Source organism: Macaca mulatta, chromosome 7 (assembly GCF_049350105.2).
Source record: "Macaca mulatta isolate MMU2019108-1 chromosome 7, T2T-MMU8v2.0, whole genome shotgun sequence".
In the NCBI taxonomy this organism is placed as follows: domain Eukaryota; kingdom Metazoa; phylum Chordata; class Mammalia; order Primates; family Cercopithecidae; genus Macaca; species Macaca mulatta.
The window spans coordinates 163,350,219-163,373,859 of NC_133412.1; the positions used below are offsets into that span (position 1 = coordinate 163,350,219).

The 23,641-nt window shown below is 44.9% G+C and overlaps 1 protein-coding gene and 1 pseudogene across 1 annotated transcript in view; both read left to right on the plus strand.

The window, feature by feature from the left end:
• Window positions 1-23,641, plus strand: part of KCNK13 (potassium two pore domain channel subfamily K member 13) — a 124,283-nt gene that overhangs the window by 24,205 nt on the left and 76,437 nt on the right.
• On the plus strand, window positions 22,683-22,955 carry LOC106999540 (glutaredoxin-1 pseudogene; annotated as a pseudogene).

Below are 23,641 nucleotides of genomic sequence, written 5' to 3' on the forward strand. Positions count from 1 at the left end.
TAAATCAACCTTAGACTGGGATAAGTCTCACTTGATTATGGCATATAATTTTTTAATATGTTGCTGTATTTGGTTTACTAGTATTTTGTTTAGGATTTTTACCTCAATATTCAAAAGAAATAGGCCAGGCATAGTGGCTCACTCCTGTAATCCTAGCACTTTAGGAGGCCAAGGCGGGCGGATCACCTGAGGTCAGGAGTTTGAGACCAACCTGGCCAACATGGCGAAACCCTGTATCTACTAAAAATACAAAAATTAGCCGGGCGTGGTGGCACATGCCTATACTCCCAGCTACTCAGGAGGCTGAAGCAGGAGAATCACTTGAACCCAAGAGACAGAGGTTGCAGTGAGCTGAGATCATGCCATTGTACTCCAGCCTGGGTGACAGAGACTCTGTCTCAAAAAAAAAAAAAAATTTTTTTTATATATATATATATGTACCTTTTTCCTTTTCTTGTGCACTTTGTCTTGTTTTGGTCTCAGGATAATACTATAGATCTATAGAATTAGTTGGGGCATGTTCATTCATAGTTCTTGTATCCTTCTGAGGTTGCCCAGGATACTTAACCATGATATGGATGTTCATTAATTTAACCATTCCTCCTATTGTAAAACATAGGTTGTTCCTAATTATTTGCTGGCACAACTGCTTTACAAACCATATTTTCATTGTAATATCTGAATTGTTAATATTTTGTAGGTACTGCCAAGTTTTGGAGAATTTTTAACTTTAAATATTGTTAGCTAATTTGCAATAATCTTATTCTCACTGCTAACATATAGTATATTTTTCCTCTCCTGTGGTACTATACAAAGAGCCCTACATAGATAAACTTTCATCCTACGAGGTAGGACTAGTAGTTTCCCCCATTCTATAGGTGAGAAAACTGAAGCACGGAGGTTACATAGCTCGCCCAAAGCCACACAGCTAGTAGGTGGTAAAACTTTGTTTCAAACTTTGTTCAGCCGTGATTTAAACTGGGAGAAGCAGTGGGTAGCTGCCAAGATAGTCAAAATTCTAGTGAAAACTGAAATAAAACCTATGGCTTCGGTTCACTATTTCTTTTTGCCATCAGTGGATGGTTTTGTGGTTTATTTGATGTTACTGATGAATATATCTTGCAGACTATTGTTTTGAAGAAACAGGGCTGCCAGGTTATATACTAAGGAAGACGTCTGGGTGTCCCATGCTGGGCTTGAACGGTGTCTCTCCTCCCTGCTTTCCTCCTTAGAACCACACCCAGCACTCATCCGTATCAAATGCAAAGCTCAGTTTGGTTCAGTCAGATGTATTGGGTTCTTACTATTGGCCCAACCTGACTGCAGGAGTTCTTAAGCCAGGCCCATGGATAGAATTCAGAGCATCTGTAAATGTAGATGGTAAAATAATTCCGTCTTTATATTTACTGGCATCCAACTAACCCCTGACAGACTAACCTTGAGCATGTCTTCCAATGATGAATGATGAATGTAGGTAACAACCCTGACACAGGATGAGCAGGGCCTGTAGCTTTGGCACCAGTGAAATCACAGATCCATTCCCTCCACCTGACAGTCAGGGCAGATCCCTTATCCTTCACCCTCACCACTACCTTAAAATCATGGTGGTTATTAGCCTTAATTTTGTTATTTCACTTTATACATATATATATATATATATATATTTTTAATTGAGATTGGGTCTCACTATGTTACCCAGGCTGGTCTCAAACTCCTGGGCTCAAGTAATCTGCCTGCCTCAGCCTTTCAAAGTGCTGGGATTACAGGCAAGAGCCACCTCACCCAAGCTATTATTTCGTGATTTAATAACAGAGCACATTTAACGTGTCCCACATTTGTTTCATTGTTTAGTAACTGTGTTTTAATACGGCGGCTTTTGTAATTTTATACATTTTATTTCATTCATTAAAAATAAATTATTCTAAGACCAATACACTTCCCCAGACTGCTGAAGGCTCCGGTTAGCAGAAAACAGGAATTGAGAACAAGACCAAGGTTAGGCTGGTTTTGAATGAAGGGAAAAAGGGAACCTGCCACTGCCTCCATCCCTGCTTCTCATGATAGGGCATTCATCCACTTGTAGTTGTTTGAAAACGGACTTGAAACACTCTCGTTGCTCAATCACTGTGCGTAATCTCAGCTGTTTGTGATGATTCAGAAACCATTTCAGGATGTTGCCAGGTGCTGAGGGTCATCATTGGCAGCATAATTTACCACAGTCCCTTAGAGCAGTGGGGGAAGAAGCCAGCATTTGGAAATGTCCTACTTATAGAGTACCCTTTGTACAGTGTAGGAGACTTTGTTCAGAGTTCCCGCCCTGCTCCCTTGTCTCTGCCTTCCCAGCTAGTGATGATGTCCTTCTGGTGCTTAGCCCACCACCTACCCTGTGGTTTCAGCATGCCATGTGTCCTTGGCTGTAAATGCTGATTTTGGAATATATAATATTGCTTCATGGTGATTCAATGCTACTTCTTGCTTAAGTTTACTTATTTATTTATTTTATTTTTATATTTTTATTTTATTTTATTTTTATTTTTTTTTATTTTAGTTATTTTTTTTTTTTGAGACGGAGTCTCGCTCTGTCGCCCAGGCTGGAGTGCAGTGGCCGGATCTCAGCTCACTGCAAGCTCCGCCTCCCAGGTTCACGCCATTCTCCCGCCTCAGCCTCCCGAGTAGCTGGGACTACAGGCGCCCGCCACTTCGCCCGGCTAGTTTTTTGTATTTTTTAGTGGAGACGGGGTTTCACCGTGTTAGCCAGGATGGTCTCGATCTCCTGACCTCGTGATCCACCCGTCTCGGCCTCCCAAAGTGCTGGGATTACAGGCTTGAGCCACCGCGCCCGGCTATATTTTTATTTTTTGAGACAGAGTCTCGCTCTATCACCCAGGCTGGAGTGCAGTGGTGTGATCTCAGCTCACTGCAACCTCCACCTCCTGGGTTCAAGTGGTTCTTATACCTCAGCCTCCCGGGTAACTGGGATTACAGGTGTGTTGCCACCATGCCTGGCTAATTTTTGTATTTTTAGTAGAGACAGGGTTTCACCATGTTGCCCAGGCTGGCTTGTTGCTTAAGTTTAAATTAGAAATTGCCACTGGCCTTGGACCAAAGGCAACACACTTTATTAGGTCCACAGATGTTGATGAGTTGGTAAATGTTTAACAACGAGCTTCAAAAAAAAAAAAAAAAAAAAAAAAGCTCTGATTCATAGCATTTGCCTATTTCTGTGGTGTAAATATTCCCACAATGGCTGATTTCAAGCCACTAAAGTGAAGTCCCTGAAGGCAGAAGGCAGAATAAAGAAGAGATGGGCACAGTCAGTTCTCAGGTGCCTTTCCCAGCCACCTCCACCTCACTGCTGTGGACCTCAGAGTGCTTGAGAAAACCTGAATTCACTGTCAACTTTTCAATGTCAGATTTCCCAGTCGAAATATAGATTTCTGATTTCTCTTGGGAAAATGAAAAATCTGGCAATGTCAGGCCCACGTTCCTCCGTGCCAGCCATTCACTGAAGAGGAGCTACAGATGATCCTTTTGGGGAGTGATATGGTTTGGCTCTGACCCCACCCAAATCTCATCTTGAATTGTAACTCCTACAGTTTCCACATGTCATGGAAGGAACCTGGTGGGAGGTGATTGAATTATGGGTTTGAGTCTTTCCTGCGCTGTTCTCATGATAGAGAATGAGTCTCATGAGATCTGATGGTTTCAAAAACAGGGGTTTCCCTACACAAGCTCTCTTTGCCTGCTGGCATCCGTGTAAGATGTGACTTGCTCCTCCTTGTCTTCTGCCATGATTGTAAGGGCCCCCCCCCACTGCCCCAGCCATGTGGAATGTAAGTCCATTAAACCTCTTTTTCTTCTCTTTTCAGTCTTGGATATGTCTTTATCAGCAACGTGAAAACAGACTAATAGAGTAAATTATTACCAGTAGAGTGGGGCGTTGCTGAAAAGATACTTGAAAATGTGGAAATGACCTTGGAACTGGGTAACAGGCAGAGGTTGGAACAGTTTGGAGGGCTCAGAAAAAGACAGGAAAATGTGGGAAAGTTTGGAACTTCCTAGAGACTTGTTGAATGGCTTGGACGAAAATGCTGATAGTGATATGAACAATAAGGTCCAGGCTGAGGTGGTCTCAGAGAGAGATGAGGAACTTGTTGGGAACTAGATCAAAGGTGACTCTGGTTATGTTTTAGGAAAGAAACTCAAGGCATTTTGCCCCTGCCCTAGAGATTTGTGAAACTTTGAACTTGAGAGAGATGATTTAGGGTATTTGGCAGAAGAAATCTCTAAGCAACAAGGCATTCAAGAGGTACTATTAAAGGTGCTGCTAAAGGCATTCAGTTTTATAAGGGAAATAGAGCATAAAGTTTGGAAAATTTGCAGCCTGACAATACGATAGAAAAGAAAATCCCATCTTCTGAGGAGAAATTCAAGCTGGCTGTGGAAATTGGCCTAAGTAACAAGGAGCCAAATGTTAATCCTCAAGACAATGGGGAAAATATCTCCAGGGCATGTCAGAGGTCTTCACAGTAGCCCCTCCCATCACAGGCCTGGAGGCCTAAGAAAATAATGGTTTTGTGGGCCAGGCCCAGGGTCCCCGTGCTATGTGCAGTCTAGGGATTTGATGTCCTGTGTCCTAGCCAATCCAGCCATAACTAAAAGGGGCCAAGGTACAGCTCAGGCTGTGGCTTCAGAGGGTGGAAGCCCCAAGCCTTGGTAGCTTCCATGTGGTGTTGAGCCTGCAGGTGCACAGAAGTCAAGAATTGAGGTTTGGGAACTTCTGCCTAGATTTCAGAGGATATATGGAAATGCCTGGATGTCCAGGCAGAAGTTTGCTTGAAGAGGTGGGGCTCTCATGGAGAACCTCTGCTAGGTTAGCAAGGAAGGGAAATGTGGGGTTGGAGCCCCTACAAAGAGTCCCTATTGGGGCACCACCTAGCAGAGCTGTGAGAAGAGAGCCACTGTCCTCCAGACCCCAGAATCCACCAACAGCTTGCACCATGTGCCTGGAGAAGCCACAGAAAATACCAGCCATTAAAGCAGCCTGGAGGGAGGCTGTGTCCCGCAAAGCCACGGGACAGAGCTGCCCAAGATCATGGGAACCCACCTCTTGCATCAGCATGACCTGGATGCAAGACATGGAGTCAAAGGAGATCATTTTGGAGCTCTAAGATTGGACTGCCCTGCTGGATTTCAGACTTGCCTGGAGCCTGGAGCCCCTTTGTTTTGGCCACTTTCTCCCATTTGAAGTGGGAATACCTGATGCCTGAACCCCCATTGTATTTAGGAAGTAATTAACTTGCTTTTGATTTTACAGGCTTATAGGCAGAAGGGACTTGCCTTGTCTGAGATGAGACGTTGGACTGTAGACTTTTGAGTTACTGCTGAAATGAGTTAAGATTTTGGGGGACTGTTGGCAAGGCATGATTGGTTTTGAAATGTGAGAACATGAGATTTGAGAGGGGCCAGGGTGGAATGATATGGTTTGTCTGTGCCCCAACCCAAATCTCATCTTGAATTGTAACTCCCACAATTCCCATGTGTCATGGGAGGAACCCAGTGGGAGGTAATTGAATCATGGGGTGGGTTTTCCCATGATGTTCTCATGATAGTGAATGAGTCTCATGAGATCTGGCGGTTTTAAAAACAGGAGTTTCCCTTTATAAGCTCTCTTTGCCTGCCGCCATCCATGTAAGGCATGACTTGCTCCTCCTTGCCGTCTGCTGTAATTGTGAGGCCTTCCCAGCCATGTGGAACTATAAGTCCATTAAAGCTCTATTTTTGGACTATAAGTCCATTAAAGTCCATTTTTGCCAGTCTCGGGTATGTCTTTATCAGCAGCATGAAAACAGACTAATAATGAGGAGCTCAGTGCTTCTGGTCCCACCCGCCTAGGCTGACTGCCACCTGCCATTCATCTCTGTGTTTGACCTCTTTCCTGTCCCTTGGCTCAAGTGCCAAGGTTCCTCTTATCTCTGAGATATATGAACCAAGTGATCTTATCACCTAGATTTTTAATCAGAATCCCAAGAAAGAGTTAGAGGGCCCCACATGATATTATTTTTTTAAATTGTATCCAGTTTGATCATGGAGCAGTCAAAGTTTTCCTGATGGGGTACATGGAGATTTTATTCCATTCTTGTTGATTTCCCTCTGGGTGTCCCAAATCAGTAGACTCAAGAGCTTTTCCACTTAGGATATTTAATTACTGAGAATCGAACCAGTAAAGAATGAACTCTATGGCTGGTTAAAGGTTTTCCTATGGGAAATTAAGACCCACTAACTGGAAACAGTGAAAAGTGACAAGTTCAGAGGAAACTCAGTACAGTCATTAAAAATGTATCAAGTCCTATACAGTAGGCAGTTGACGCAGCACAGTCAAAGAAAAATAGCATCTCTAAGGTCTTGTTGGATACCATCCATGTTGATTTTGGATAATGACCAAAAGCCTGTTTCTGGGGGGAAGACTGCTCTTAAACCTGGAATGCAGAACACTGGGCATGCCAGCGGCCTCATTATTTATGAGTTCCATGCAGACAGTGACGCGTGGAGGGTAAAAGACATGCCAATACCCTGTTCTTGGTGGGGTAGAGTGCTCCTGAAGGTGATTTAGGAAGTGAGGTTTGAAACAGAGTCTATGGGGAGAGTCCTGGAGTTACCAGGGCTGGCAGGGGAGAAAGAGAAGACCATCAGAAAAGCAGTGGTAGCTGTGTTAAGAATTACATTATTGTGTACTTACCTAAACATTGGCAAGGATGCTGTTATTTAAGAATAAAATCAATTTCATTTTGGGAAAGAGAGCTCTATTCTTTTTTTTTTTTTTTTTTTTTTTTTGAGACAGAGTCTCACTCTGTTGCACTCCAGAGTGCAGTGGCACGATCTTGGCTCACTGCAAGCTCCGCCTCCCAGGTTCACGCCATTCTCCTGCCTTAGCCTCCCAAGTAGCTGGGACTACAGGTGCCCGCCACCACACCCGGCTAATTTTTTGTATTTTTAGTAGAGACGGGTTTCACCATGTTAGCCAGGATGGTCTCGATCTCCTGACCTAGTGATCTGCCCATCTCGGCCTCCCAAAGTGCTGGGATTATAGGCGTGAGCCACTGCGCCCAACTGGGAGCTCCATTCTTAAAGACACTTTTTGCAGACATTAACCTTGCAAAACATTTTTAGTGACTCCTCTGTGAACAACTCCATGTTGATTGGGAGGCAGAGAGAAACCCACTGCTAAAACACATCCATCCATGCAGCTTTTTCTTTCTAAAAATTGATATTCAATGAAAAGAGGAGAGGCTTTGTCATGGGGAAAATGTAGGTTATGAAACACAGATACAGTAAGGGCACAGTTAAAAAGAAGGAACAACACTGAGGTTTGCAGGCAAGAGATAAGGAAACATGGAGGACAGAGGTCAAAGGGAGCATTTTGGAGGAGCAGGAAAGCCCTCTAGTGATTAAGAGGGTGGGTGGGATCAAAAGATACAGAAGACCAGCTTTTCAGAATTGAGTGTTTTTATTTCTCTGCCTTTAAAGAAGCATCACAAGGCCAGGCTTGGTGGCTAATGCCTGTAATCCCAACACTTTGGGAGGCCAAGGCGGGAGGAGTTTGAGACCAGCCTGGGCAACATAGCGAGACCCCATCCCTGCAAAAACTAAATGATTAGCTGGGCGTGATGGTGCATGCCTGTAGTCCCAGCTACTCAGGAGGCTGAAATGGGAGGTTTGCTTGAGCCCAGGAGGTCAAGGCTGCAGTGAGCCATGATCACACCACTGCACTCTAGCCTGGGTGACAGAGTGAGACCCTGTCTTAAAAAAAAAAAAAAAAAAGCATCATGATACTCAGAAACAGGCAAGGGAGACTAAACACCCACCATTTATTAGACCCTTAATTTGCAGTAGATGCTAAGCTTCCTCTGGGTATGGGGCAGACACTCTAAATAGGGGTACCAATTCCAGTAATTAAATGTGTTGAGCCAGGCACTGTACTAAGTGCTAATGTGAGTGCATCATCTCATTGGATCCTCACAACAACACTCCATGCGAGATGAGGAAACTGAGACAGGAAATTTGCTCCTCACTGCACAGCCAGCAGAAAGAGAGGCAGATCCGCCTGGCTCCAGGGCCTACGCTCCTTCTAGATGTCTGTGTCACCCTCAAAGCCTCAGACTGTATTGTGAACTAATTAACTAGTTGAGCAGAACGTTTCCCAAACGCATGATGTAGAATTGCTATTGTTCTCCCAGCACTGATGAAGAAAATTAACTGGCAATAATATCTGTTGGAGATGGAGTCAGTCCCATTTCCACTTGATTTTATTCTTCCTTGATAGTTTTCTGAATAAAAGCCTGTTACTATTGCCCTAATTTCTCTTTGCCACCTCTACATTTTAAACAAATCTAGGGCAAGTCAGGAAGCAGGATGGATGCTTTTGATGCTATATTCCGAGGCACCCCTGGTCCTCCCCAGCGTGCCCAGCCTAAATTAGATGAAGTGGAAATGTTGCGAAAGGGCTGAAGGGGCCCCCATGGAGAGCAGATGGTGGTTGGGGTTATTTGAGGTTTCCTGTGGAGATTCTCTGTCTCCCATTCACTTGCGGAGAACATTATGGGCTGTCTCAGTTCTATAGGGTGGCATCCCTCCCAGCCATCCTTCCCGAGCATTGTAAAGTTTCCTTATTCATGGGTGGAGATTTATGTCAAATCCTCATTCCTGGAACTCTGGAATACAGTCTTAAGTCTTTCTTGATATTTGGATTGCCTTGAATGTGCTTATTGCCTTGAATGGGATTTGTTTTAATGGGATTTACGGGGGGGTGCCATTTTCCACATCTGGCCTCTTTCTCTCGTGACATCAGATCTCTTAACTTCTGCTTGAGCTTTCACTCCATGGAGAATGGTGAGACAGACATCTCTGGGGTCGTGCTGTCTGCATGGAACCAGGAGCTACTTGTCTGTCTGTATCTCATTCCCCTGTGCGTGTCTACACCTTGCCCAGGGCTGGCATGCCATAGGCCTCAGTAAATATTTCCTGAGTAGATGAATCAATGGAAACTACATCCCATATGCTTTGACTGTAATGTACTTGCATTGTCTCCACTGAATGAGAACCAGGTATTCACATGACCTCTCAAAGTAATTGTTTCTTCTGACAGCCAGAAGTACCATGAGCCAGCCATAACACTTGTCTAGTGTTTGTTCAACTGAATTTTCACCAGTGAGGCAAATACAAAGGGCTTGATTCTCATAATGAAACTGATTCTATTTCTTGTAATCTATGAGTCAACATCAGAATATGGAGTACTTGCTTAACTTGCTTCCTCTTCCTGTGGCTAAAACAGATCAAGTCCTAGCTCACGTCAACTCAAGTCCTAGCTCCAGTCAGCTCAAAGGAGACAAGACTCAGTCCACATTTAAGGGGCAGCACAGCACCACTGGGTTTATTTGGCACCTGGAGGATGATGGTCTTCATAATCAGGGACTTTTCTTTTTCTTTTTTCTTTTTTTTTTTTTGAGACAGAGTCTCGCTCTGTTGCCCAGGCTGGAGTGCAGTGGCGCAATCTCGGCTCACTGCAAGCTCCACCTCCCGGGTTCATGCCATTCTCCTGCCTAAGCCTCCCGAGTAGCTGGGACTACAGGCGCCTGCCACCACGCCCAGCTAATTTTTTGTATTTTTAGTAGAGACAGGGTTTCACTGTGTCAGCCAGGATGGTCTCGATCTCCTGACCTCATGATCCACCTGCCTCAGCCTCCCAAAGTGCTGCTGGGATTACAGGCAGGAGCCACTGTGCCCGGCCTACCAGGGACTTTTCTAAGAATTAAAGTTTTGTCTAGAATTGTGTTTGTCCCAAATTGTTTTTATCTTAACCATTTTGGTGAACGCATTTAAAATAAATGGATTACGTGTTACCCCGCCTCTTCAGAAAATGTGTGCCAAATATAATTTAAGCCCTTTTGGATGTTTGAAGTTCATCTTTATGGGCAGAGAATCACAGCGTTTCTGTCAAAAAAGGCAACACCATCAAGGAACCACTGCGGCTAGCTTTATTTGTCCCTACATTAATCGGTGATATCTAGAGTCCTTTCTTTTCTCAGATGTCCCTTTGTGCTGAGATCAAGTGGCTCTTTCTAACAGGGGTGCACAGCACGATCTCCTAGGAAACTAAAAAAAAATGTATAACTGCCTCGATTACTTGACTGAGCTTTTGATTCAGTAGCTCTAAGGTAGAGCCTTGGTAGCGCCATTTGAAACAAACACCAAAACTTCCTAAAGCGACTCTGATTTTTGCTCTTCCTTGAGACTCAGTGTTACAGTTAACATATCTTCTGCTGCTTCTAATCAGCTATCTTATTTTTTCTCCAGATGTGTTTGGGTGAAGACCCCAGAAGGGCCTCTTTTTTCTTTTTTCCCAGTAAGTTAGAGCATTATTCTCAAACTTGTTCAGATGGTCTAAGAGTGGAAAAACTTAAGCTGGTTTTTTTCTATTCTCTCACTCAACAACGATCAACACAGAAGGCTTCTGTGACCAGATGGAGTACTTGCTAAACTTGCTTCCTCTTCCCGGGGCTAAAACAGATCAAGTCCTAGCTCACCTCAACTCAAGTCCTAGCTCCAGTCGACTCGAAGGAGACAAGACTCAGTCCACACTTCAGGGGCAGGGTATTATCCTACATATCAAGCAAGCTGGTGTCCTCTGCAGCAAACACCATCTGGATGTCTTCTAATTCAGTTCAATTCTGACACTATCTATCTGGAGATAGAGTCAGATCTCACAGGTCGAGGGCTCAGTCCCTATCTGCCCCCCACCTTCAGGTGTCAATTGCAGGCTCCATGTTTGACCTGTGCTTCGGACTGACTGGCAGTAAATCAGGTCCCACAACTCCCTCCTTAGCTTTGCTTACTTTACTAGAGTGGCTCACAGAACTCAGGGAAACACTTCGGTTTACTGGTTCACTGTAAAGGATATTACAAAGGATACAGATGAAGAGATGCATAGGATAACACCTATAGGAAGAGGTGTGGAGCTTCCAAACCCTCTCTGGGGTGAGCCATCCTCCAGGAACGTCCATGTGTTCAGCTCTCTGGAAGCTCTCCAAACCTGGTCCCTTTGGGTTTTTATAGAGATTTTATTATATAGATACGATTGATTAAACCATTGGCCATTGGTGATCAACTCAGCCTTCAGCTCCTCTCCCCTCCCTGGAGATTGCAGTGGGGGGCTATAAGTCCCAACTCTCTAATCATGCCTTGGTCTTTCTGGTGACCAGCTCCATTCTGAAACTACCTAAGGCCTGCCAGTCAACAGTCAACTCATTAACATACAAAAAGACATCACATTAGAGAATCTACAGATTTTAGGAGTTATACATCAGGAACCAGGGACAAAGACCAAATATGTATTTTACAATATCACAGACGGTGAGATGCCTGAATTCTTAGTCATCTTTGCAAAATACAACAAGACGTAATAAATTATTATCTTGTAAAAACTAGGAACAATTTTATTAGCAGTATGTATGACCATGTTTTCTGTATTATCTTAGTCAAGGCCCTTTTGCTTGCAAATATTAGGAACTAACTTGAATCAGCTCAAGACAAATTGTAGATTGTATTGTAAGGATACATACAGGGGTAGTTCATGGAACTGCAGGGCAGGAAGCAAATTTGAGACTTACAACAGTGCTAGGCCAGAAAGTGGAAAATCAGCAAGAATTGGCGGCCATTTTCTCGGGCTCTTATCTTTGCTTCTCTCTTTCTTTTGCTTTTGACTTCTACTTTCTGCTTCTTCCCATTCTTGGCTGCTGATGGCCACCCCTCAGCCCTGAGTTTTTGTCCCCTCAGTTGAAACAACTAACGATGACTGCCTACTGTTTCTTAATCCCAAGTTATCTTCCTGAGAGAATCTGATTGGCCAAATGTGGGGGTCAGGTGTTTATCCCTTGTCCAGTCAGGTGAATCTTGGGGACTTGGATCCAGCAGCACAAACATGGCTGCCTCAGTGAAGGGGAGCAGGAGATGAAATCCAAACCTTGTTTTCTGTATTTTGTCCCACCTCTTAGCATAAACCCTCCTTCCTATACACCCAGAGATGCCTCTGCCCAATAGAACCAGCTGTCTTAGTTCATCTTGTGTTGCTATAACAGAATACCTGAGCCTGGGTAATTTGTAAAGAGGTTTCTTTAGTTCATAGTTCTGCAGGCTGGAAGTTCAAGGGCAGGATCATGGCTTCTGACAAGGGCTTCCCGTGCTGCACCTTAACAGGGTGGAGAAGGTTAAAGGGGAAGCAGACAGGCATGAACCCGGGGGCATTCTGGCTTTATAACAACCCACTGTCAAGGGAACTGATCCATTCCCATGGAAACTAATCCAGTCTCACCAAAGTGAGAACTCACTCAATGCCACAAGAATGACACCAAGCCATTCTCGAGGGATCTGCCCCCATGACCCCAACACCTCCCTCTAGGCCCCACCTTCCACCACCACCACATTCAAGATCAAATTTCAGCATGAATTTTGTGGGGACATATTCAAACCATAGCCAAACAATAGCACCAGCCGTCTCCTTGACTGCCACAAGCTGTATTCCCCATCCCTGATGGGAGAATATTCAAAGTCCTGTTGAGGTGCAGCACACAGAGGCTCATGTTCCCCAGATATGAATGCTCACCAGCTGCCATTTGTAGACTAAGCAATCAGATTAAACCTGCACAACACGCCCAGTATACAAATACTGGAAGAAAAACAAGACAATCACAATAAACCATTCCTCTTTAGAGAAAGGAATAGGGTATAGGAACCCCTATGTATCTCTCATCCAGTTATTAGCCATTAGTAATGAGTGTATAATGAGGGGCAGAGAAAGGGGAAATGGGACTCTTTTTTTTTGAGACAGAGTCTCGCTCTGTTGCCCAGGCTGGAGTGCAGTGGCGTGATCTCGGCTCACTACAACCTCCACCTCCCAGGTTCATGCCATTCTCCTGCCTCAGCCTCCCGAGTAGCTGGGACTACAGGTGCCCACCACCATACCCGGCTAATTTTTTGTATTTTTAGTAGAGACGGGGTTTCACCGTGTTAGCCAGGATGGTCTCCATCTCCTGACTTCATGATCTGCCCGTCTCAGCCTCCCAAAGTGCTGGAATTACAGGCATGAGCCGTCGTGCCCAGAAAAAATGGGACTCTTTAAATCCAGTCCTACTCAAACTAACATAAGCAAACAAGGAGAATTCATCACAAGGATCCAGCTCTTTCTCTCTTTCTCAGTGTTCCAGGGCAGAAACTTCCCTCCTGGGGAGGGGATGACTGTCTGTCCCTGGGCCGGCATCTCATGCATCTGCCTCATGTGTCTGTCTCCATGCTCCACGTGTCACACACTCACCTACGGGTTCATAGACTTTAAAATGTGAATTCATAAAACCTGGATGTTCCCAAGTACCACGGGGGCCACACATCATTTCAGGTAACACATGGAAGACAGTGTATTTTATTAATGGCTATTTCATTGGCATTTATTATTTATTTCAATTTTTGTTTATTTAAATGGCACACAAAAATACTCTGATTTCTTGGCTCTCATTGCTTAGGGTGAAGTTAAGTTAAAGTTTTGAAGTGCTATAATTTATATAACAATATTAAGCACATGACCACCCAGGCTGAAGGTCAATGTGGTCACATCACAGAGAAAGCCCTTCTGGAGACCATGAAAACCCCACCTGCAGCTGAGCACGGTGGCTCACACCTGTAATCCCAGCACTTTGGGAGGCCGAGGCGGGTGGATCACCTGAGGTCAGGAGTTCGAGACTGGCTTGGCCAACATGGTGAAACTTCGTCTTTACTAAAAATATAAAAATTAGCCAGGCATGGTGACAGGCGCCTGTAATCCCTGCTACTTGGGAGGCTGAGGCAGGAGAATCACTTGAACCTGGGAGGTGGAGGTTGCAGTGAGCTGAGATCATGACACTGCACTCCATCCTGGGTGACTGAGTGAGACTCGGTCTCAAAAAAAAAAAAAAAAAAAAAAGAAAGCCCCATCTACATTGCATTGGGGATGGGATTGTCTCCCTTAATTGATTTCTCTCTCATTACCAAGGACTACTAGGATTCTACTGCGAATCCTTAGAAAATAATTTTGTATTTACCTTTGAAATTAAAGAACAAGGCCAGGCGTGGTGGCTCATGCCTGTAATCCCAGCACTTTGGGGGGCCGAGGCAGGTGGATCATGAGACCAGGAGTTCAAGACCAGTCTGGCCAAGATGGTGAAACCCCATCTCTACTAAACATACAAAAATTAGCCGGGTGTTTTGCCAGGTGCTTGTATTTCCAGCTACTTGGGAGGCTGAGGCAGAGAATTGCTTGAACCCAGGAGGCGGAGTTTGCAGTGAGCCGAGATCGCGCCTGCACTCCAGCCTGGGCGGCAGAGCGAGACTCTGTCTCTATTAAAAAAAAAAAAAAAAGAACAAAAATCACCTACTATTCAGAATGACCACTTATGTTTTTGTGCGATTCTTCCCAAACACTGTGTATATGGTTGTAACATAGTTGAGATGAGATATTTTTAAATATGTTAGTCCACTCTGCTTTCTCAGTAAGTAGAGTTTTCTCAATGCTGTTGAACTTTCATGTGAGGAAAGTTCAGGACTGTGCATTGCCTCTGACATTGTTAGGAGCAACTGCAGGTGTAGAGGCTGTCCAACATGGAACTCTTCACCCTTATTCAAGATACCCCTTGGTGGCTTTGTAAATGTCCTAAATAAACCGCTGCATCTTGTTTCTTGTTAATGACCTCTTTTTCCTACAAGTTGAGTATATGAAAAATTCCAGGAAAAATAGAATGCTCATGGATTTGGCTCCAGGAGATTGAGGATTGATTTATCCCTAGAGTGAGTTATTAGAAAGGTGTTTCTGGCTCAACAATTGGCTGTATATATAGCATCAAGCTTCCCATTTGGGACAACTAGGGAGAAAAGTGCTGATTGTTTAGGCAAATATTGAGGACTCTAGACGAAAGTCATTGCGATTGCACAGCAAAGTAAACCCTGCATAATTGAAGCAGCACGCCAACAGCCGTGACAACCTGACCGCACAGCAGATAAATAGACAAGGGGTGGGTGAGATGTTCACAGCATTCTTCACAAGGATCTGGGACCTCTGCTCGAGGGGGAGGGTCCCAAAGCCAGATCCTTTCTCATACCAAACCAACATAATTTTTCCTTCCAGGGGAGGCAAAAAGCAGGGCAGACCGTCCCAAATTTGTGCTTATTTGGCTTTGACATACACACAAAACTCACATCTCCTTCCCTGATGGAGACTAAGAACCCAACTAACCGTGCAGCTCTGGATTCTTCTGAAGCTGCTGTTCTATTTGCACATTACCTGAGGCTCAGCTTGCTCCTGCCCCTCCCATCACAAGCCAGTATTAAAATTAATTTGCACGTTCTGTGTTAGGAAGTACCGAGGGGCCATAATAAAGTTTTTTGGAGTCGATCCCACTTTGGAGTTAATAGCATCGATAATCTACACCTGGATAATTAGGGTTTGGCCACAGAAAAAAAGAACTCAATGAAACTAAAAATATCTTCATTTGGGAACCTTGATGTAAACAAGTGAGTCCATGTTTCCACCCAAGAAACTCTATAATAGGTGCTGTGGCTGCATTTTGGTGACCTGTTTATCACTGGCCAAGTCTCAAACCTCAGCAACGCTGGCCCTAATGACATCTAAACTGGAAGCTGATTTCTGCGTGAAATTACATTCAACAAGCCACTTTCTGGCTGGTTCTGGTGACCTCGGGGACATGAGGCCTTCTTCTGTTTGCTGGAGAGAACATTGCCTACCTAATAGAAGAGGAAGGTCTAATCAGTCTCAAGGATGTCAGGCAGGCCTCAAAGTGTGAAGCAGTGGATTGAACAAAGGAAAGCAGTAATTTTATCAGATTAGTAGTGGCTATTTTTACAATTTTGATTTGTCCACGTGAAACAGTGGAATGATTCTGAAAAATAGTCCGAAGAGCTGCAACTTTTAAAATTGTATTTGCATCTCAGCAGTAGGTTGGTTGGTTGGTTTTTCCCGGGACGGGGCCTTGCTTTGTCACCCAGGCTGGAGTGCAGGGGCATGATCACATCTTATGCAGCCTGCAACTCTTGGGCTCAAGTGATCCTCCCACCTCAGCCTCTCGAGCAGCTGGGACCACAGGTGTGTGCCACCACGCCCGGCCAATTGTTTTATTTATTTGTAGAGACAGAGTTTCACTAGGTTGCCCAGGCTGGTCTCAAACTCTAGGGCTCAAGCAATCCTCCCACCTCAGCCTCCCAAAGTGCTGGGGTTACAGGTGTTACTAGATATTTGAGTCAAGCAGATGCTTCCACGTGCTTTCCAACTAAGGAGGTTGCAGTGTATGGTGGAATTACGTCATTTGAGGTGCTTCAGTCGCCTGTTCAGTTTCTCTGTCTGTGACATGGGGTGGTAACAATCACACCTGAGAGTTGTGCTGAGGAGTAGACCAGGTGACATAGGCCGGGTGTTTGGAACCATGTCTGCTTCACAGTGGGCGCAAAATACGTCTTTTGCCCCTGTTGTTCAGTCTCTCTCTGAAATCACTTCTGGCACCAAATGGGCAGGAGATTTGATTTCTCTGAAATCTCGATCTGAAGTCCCAGCATGTCTCCACTCTTATATCTTGTCCTGGACCTGTGTGTTGTCCTCGTATGGCAAAACCAATACCTAGACGAGGGGTCAGGGGCACCACATTCAGAAATTCTCCCATTGGGTGGGACTGCAGGAGAGGGATACCAGACTACAAATTGGGTTCAGTGTATACTGCTGTGGTGATGGGTGCACCAAAATCTCACAAATTGGCCAAGCATGGTCGTTCATGCCTGTAATCCTAGCACTTTGGGAGGCCGAGGCAGACGGATTGCCTGAGCTCAGGAGTTTGAAACCACCCCAGGCAACATGGTAAAACCCCGTCTCTCCTAAAATACAAAAAAATTAACTGGGCGTGGTGGCGCGCTCCTGTAATCCCAACTACTCGGGAGGCTGAGGCAGGAGAATCACTTGAACCCAGGAGATGGAGGTTGCAGTGAGCCAAGATCATGCCACTGCACTCCAACCTGGGCGACAGAGTGAGACTCCTTCTCCAAAAAAAAAAAACCTCACAAGTCACCCCTAAAGAACTTTCTTGTGTAACCAAATACCACCTTTCCCCTGAAAGCCTGTGGAAATAATTTTTTTTTTTTTTTTTTGAAACGGAGTTTTGCTCTTGTTGCCCAGGCTGAAGTATAATGACATGATCTCGGCTCACTGCAACCTCTGCCTCCCAGGTTCAAGTGATTCTCCTGCCTCAACCTCCCAAGTAGCTGGGATTACAGGCATGTGCTACCACACCCGGCTAATTTTGTATTTTTAGTAGAGACGGGGTTTCTCCATGTTGGCCAGGCTGGTCTCGAGCTGGTCTCAGGTGATCCACCCACCTCGGCCTCCCAAAGTGCTGGGATTATAAGCATGAGCCACCGCACCTGGCCGGAAATAAAAAATTTTAAAAAAGAAATCCCTCCATTGAAATGGACTCCTCCAGATCTATAGGGGCTCCAGGAATTCCCTTTAAGGCAGAATGTACAGCTGTGATATAGAGCTGGTAACACCACCAGCCAGCATACCGAAAGTTCACTGGCTGCAGATTCAGCTCATAACTCTCCCATCAACTATAGTATCTTCATTAATTGATGTAAAATGGAAGCTTAGAAGAATCAAGTAAGAATCTTGCCTGTGCCACAGTGCTGGGTGGCAAAGGCAGGATTCGATCCTGGATGATTGGACTCCGGTGCCCAGCATCTCAACCCCTGCCCTACACAGCCACCTTCAGAATGTTGTCTTCTCTCCTGTCTCCTTCCTGGTTATTGGGAGTCAATGACACCGACAGCAGAGTCTCTCCCATGAGCCACTGTGAAATTCCTCCCATGATTCTCATAGCCTTTGGGAAGTGGTGCTTTTCCACAGAGCTTCTCAGTCAGTATGGCTGTGTTTAGACATTAACCTGACTTTTTGTCTCCCTGTGGGTTGCTGTCTTCCAGTTGAGTTGCCAAGCTTTCATCTAAGGTATTAGACATTAGATTTGGGGGAATTTTAGTTCTGTTAACATTCTGGGACTTTTTTACCCCCAACTTTTATTTTAGATACAGGAGGTACATGTGCAGGTTTGTTACATGGGTATATTGTACTCAGGTAATAAGCATGGTACCCAATAGGTAGTTTTTCAACCCATGCCTCCCTCCCGCCCTGCTCTAGTAATCTGCAGTTTCTGTTATTCCCATGTTTATATCTGTGGATGCTCAATGTTTAGCTCCCACTTATAAGTGAGAACATGCAGTATTTGGTTTTCTGTTCCTGTGTTATACACTTAGGATTATGACTGCCAGCTCCATCCACATTGCTGCAAAGGACATGATTTTGTCCTTTTTTAAGGCTGCATAGTATTTCATGGTGTATATGTATATGTAATACCACATTGTCTTAATCCAGTCCACTGTTGATGGGCACCTAGGTTGATTCCATGTCTTTGTTATTGTGACTAGCAAGGTGAGGAACATACAAGTGCATTTATCTCCTTTGAAAAATGATCTATTTTCCTTTGGTATATACCTACGAATAGGATTTCTGGATCAAATGGTAACTCGAAGTTCTTTGAGAAATCTCCAGACTTCTTTCGACAGTGGCCAAAATAACTTACATTCCCACCAACAGTGTGTAAGTTTTCCCTTTTCTCTGCAGCCTCGGCAGCATCTGTGGGATTTCAAGGGCAATCTGAGTTATTTTATCCAGGATCTTTTCCCATGAAAAATAATGCAGGTGTTTTTGGAGATTGAAACACACATGAAAACTAGAGCATCCTGTCCACCCCAGAGAGACAGACAGGTCTTCTTTTCTTGTGGGACGGAGTTTCACTCTTGTCGGCTGGAATGCAATGGCGTGATCTTGGCTCACTGCAACCTCCGGCTCCCGAGTTCAAGCAATTCTCCTGCCTCAGCCTCCCGAGTAGCTGGGATTATAGACTTCCACTACCACGCCCGGCTAATTTTTGTATTTTTAGTAGAGACGGGGTTTCACCATGTTGACCAGGCTGGTCTCGAACCCCTGACCTCAGGTGATCTGTCCACCTTGGCCTCCCAAAGTGCTGGAGTTACAGGTGTGAGTCACTGCACCAGGCCCAGACAGGTTTTTTGTTGTTGTTTCTCTCTCTCCTGGACCAGAGAGATCTCTAAGTGCATCTCCTACCTCTAAAGACTTTGCCTTTTCAGCTTCCATTCTCAGCAGCTCAATGAGGCCCGGGCCGTACCCAGATGTGTAAGATCAGTCTCTAGGCTTGCTGAAGATCCCGTCTTTGCCTCTTCACATTCCTGTTGGGCAGGAGTTAGCTTCTCTTGTCTCTTTTTCTCTCCTGATCTTTTCCCTTTTCTGACAACTCACTCATCTCGCTCCTCCACTCAGTTTTCCTTTGACATGAATTTTTCTCTTCTCAGCCGAGCCTCCTAATCTTGTTCTTCCTCAAGGACACCTTGGAATAAAAGCCTGGCATGGCCCTGAGTGCCTCCTCCTCCTGCGTACGCCTTTCGGCCCCTCCCTGCATTCTTGTTGGGTGTCAGGAACTGAGTGGTTTCTGGGCTTTCTCTCCAGACTCCTTTCCCTCTTATAACAGTAACATTTATTATTTCCACAGAGACTCTTTGAAATCTATGATCCTGGAGGCCATTCTTTGATGAGTTTCTGGAAACCTCACTGAAAACACGTTCTCTGGAGACGGTTTTCTCTCTTGGCACAGCAGCACCCAGATGGCAAAAAGACAACTTGTCCCTGTCACACATGCATTCCTATCTTTGGGGACTCTTGGGATTTGCTTGACAATAGTATCTCTTTTATGTCTTTGAAGCCTTTGTGTGATCACTTGAGGAATCCTGCCAGAATTGTCTCACAAGGACGATGTGCATTCTGTTTCTTTCCTGGGCCACGTGTCCTCCTGGGATGGTCAGATTAAGCCCAAGGGAGACGCCATCCTATCCAGGTTGGGCAAGGAAGGTGGAAGAGTCTCAGGGAGTTCTTTTTCTTGTGAGGTGTCACTGTCTTGAACTTGGGGATCAGGTACTTTCTTTTCTTTCTTTTTTTTTTTTTTTTTTTTTTTTGAGAGTCTCGCACTGTCACCCACGCTGGAGTGCAGTGGCACAATCTTGGCTCAGTGCAAACTCCACCTCCCAGGTCAAGCGATTCTCCTGCCTCAGCATCCCAAGTAGCTGGGATTATAGGCGTGCAGCACCACGCCTGGCTAATTTTTGTTTTTCAGTAGAGATGGGGTTTCACCATGTTGGCCAGGCTGGTCTCAAACTCCTGACCTCCAGTGATCTGCACGCCTCGACCTCCCAAAGTGCTAGGATTACAGGCATGAGCTACCAGCCAGGATCAGCTACTTTCCAACTCCGTTTTGCTACGTGAGGTAAATGGGTTACGTAAATAGGGTGAGGTTGGGTCCACCCATCCATCCAAAGCATTCAGCAGCACCGTGTCTCTCATTCACACTGGTCTCCTGTCTCCTGATTGTCCAAGCTCCTTTCCCCTTCAGGCCCTTTTCTTCTCTCAGCTTTTTATAAAACTGGGTCCCCATCTTCAGCCTCACCTGAAGACATGAGATCTTCTCTCACCCCCTTGGTGAAGTGGTCCTCACTTCACTTATTCCCTCTAGAGTCCTTACCTGAAATTACAGATGTTAGAGGAAAACGGGGTCCCTTGACTTTAATATACAGGATAAATCAAGTGACAGAACAGCCAACATTAGAGCAACACAAGTTTTTATACAGTTGATGGGGACGTTCTGTGTATGCACACTAAGTACCACCCACCCAGTGGCCTTGGGTTGTGATCGTTGAGGGTACTAGGGTACTCATGGGTTAGAGTCCCAAGCTTTGAGTTTTAACTGCAAAATCCATTGTCTCCCCAAATCAAGGAAGTTTTTTTGTTTTTTGTGTTTTCCCTTCTGGCCATTTTTCTTGAAGACCCTTGAATCCAGCTCTAAACAGACAAGGACAGGCAGAAATTTGTGTCCAAAGAGAGCCAGGCACATTCATTTTATCACTGTAATATCTGCATATGAAATAAAAGGTCCTGGGTTAAAAATAATAACAGTCCAACAAAGGTTTCATGCTGCCTAGTAAGACTGCATGATGAGCATTGTCCAGGCCTTGGCAAAAGCAGGGCCATAGAAGGAGGTTTACTATGGAGACAAAGAGCCCTCCAGAGACCTGGGCAGGCTGAGCCGGCAGTGCTGGTGGCAGGGGGCCAAGTCCTGGTTGGGGTCTGAATTCTTGGGTGTCTGGTTCTTCTGACACTAGTTAACCCCTGTGACCTTGGGCAATCCATCTCCCTGGGTTTCAAGACCTTTGGAAAAAGAGGTGATTCAATCAGAATAGTTTTGCCCAACTCCTATAATACCTGCCAACTCCCTTTTTATGTAAAAAAAAAAAAAAAAAATTTATGAGCTGGATGCCACAACACCCCACAGTTAACACAGAACTTCTGAAGAGATCCATTTGAAATGTTTTCCACATCACATACTAATATGCAAAATAAGAAAGGTACTGGGCACAGTGGCTCACACCTGTAATACCAGCACTTTGGAAGACTGAGGCGGGCAGATCACCTAAGGTCAGGAGTTCGAGACCAGCCTGGCCAACATGGTGAAACCCTATCTCTACTAAAAATACAAAAATTAGCCAGGCATGGTGGCTTATGCCTGTAATTCCAGCTACTCGGGAGGCTGAGACATGAGAATCATTTGAACTTAGGAAGCAGAGCTTGCAGTGAGCCAAGATCTCACCACTGCACTCCACCCTGGGTGACAGAGCGAGACTATGTCTTTAAAAAAAAAAAAAAAATTTATGATACTATCATGAAATTTTATAAATATTTATTATCCTGAAATGAAATTTTATAAACTATGCATATATTTTAGAAAGACATTATACTACCCTAATTATAAAAGAATAAACAACAGAAAACATTTATAGTAAAATAATGTGGGCTGGGTGCAGTGGCTCACACCTGTAATCCCAGCACTTCGGGAGGCCAAGGCACATGGATTGTTTGAGGCCAGGAGTTCCAGACCAGCCTGGCCAACATGGCGAAACCCCATCTCTACTAAAAATACAAAACTTAGCGGGGCATGGTGGTGCATGCCTGTAGGCCAAGCTACTCTGGGAGGCTGAGGCAGGAGAATCGCTTGAATCCAGGAAGCAGAGGTTGCAGTGAGCTGAGATTGCGCCACTGCACTCCAGCCTGGGTGACAGAGTGAGACTCCATCTCAAAATATATATATATATATCTCAATATATAAATGCTAGGGTCTGACTATAATGAAGTGTTCAGGTGTTTGTACCTACAGGTAGGCTGACACGGGTGCTCTGTACTGCATATCACCGCATTACTGTCCACGATGAGATTGCCTGAGATGGTGCACATTTGGTTACTATTAAAATACATGTTGAGCCTTCCCTCAGCTTATAGGGCAGTTGCCTTCCTGGAAATTTCAGTAAACATTAAAATTGTGAAAAAACAAAGAGTATGTTTATTTGTAAAACAAGAATTAGATTTGGCTCAATACCCATGCAATACCTGCAACTGAGGATTCTTCCCCGGGAGACCACAGCCTGTCGGCATGGCTCAAGAGTCTGTGAACTGCAAAATCCAGCCTGGGAAGGTGTTTGTGTTCATCAAGCCCACTTGCCCATTCTGCAGGAGGACCCAGGAGATCCTCAGTCAATTGCCCATCAAACAAGGGCTTCTGGAATTTGTCGATATCACAGCCACCAGCCACACTAATGAGATTCAAAATTATTTGGAACAGCTCACGGGAGCAAGAACGGGGCCTCGAGTCTTTATCGGTAAAGATTGTTTAGGCAGATGCAGTGATCTAGTCATTATGCAATAGAGTGGGGAACTGCTGATGCGACTAAAGCAGATTGGTGTTTTGCAGCAACCACAGAGCAGGCCACGCGCTGACTTCCCTCCTCAAGAGCTGGATGGCATTGCACATGATGACAGCACTTCCTGGTGGATGAATTTGGGGGGCACAAACAGCTTTTTTCTTCTTTTGGCTCAGTATTTAAGAGTGGATCAACTTGCTCTTAACCACGGGGCCAAGAAGGTTGACAGGTCATCTTGGTTTTCTTCTTGATGTGCTGTTTGGTTTTCAGAAGACTGTGACGAGTTCTGGCCTAGGATTCGCCCACTGACCCTCAATTGTTCTTTCTCTTTGGCACGCGTTTCTTACTGTTCTCTGCGTGTCGGCATGCCTCTGCCTCTAAGCCAGTGTTTTTCAACTATGTTTATACAGACTCCTTCTCTACAATGATGAATCCATAGTTGGTTTTCTGCTACTGCCCATTAGCTGAAGTCATTTTTCTGCTTGACTTTATGGAGTTGGTGTTATGAAATCAGTGGGTATTCTGAATGGGTTCTTTCAAACTCCATGCATCTCTCCGGAGATTCAGCCCCACCCCATCCCATCCCACCTTGAGAATCACTGCTCTGAGCCAGTGTTGTCCACCTTGTCCTCTCACAGATCTCACAGGAAATGGTCAACAATTTTGTGAAAGATTCTGTGAAAGATCTCAG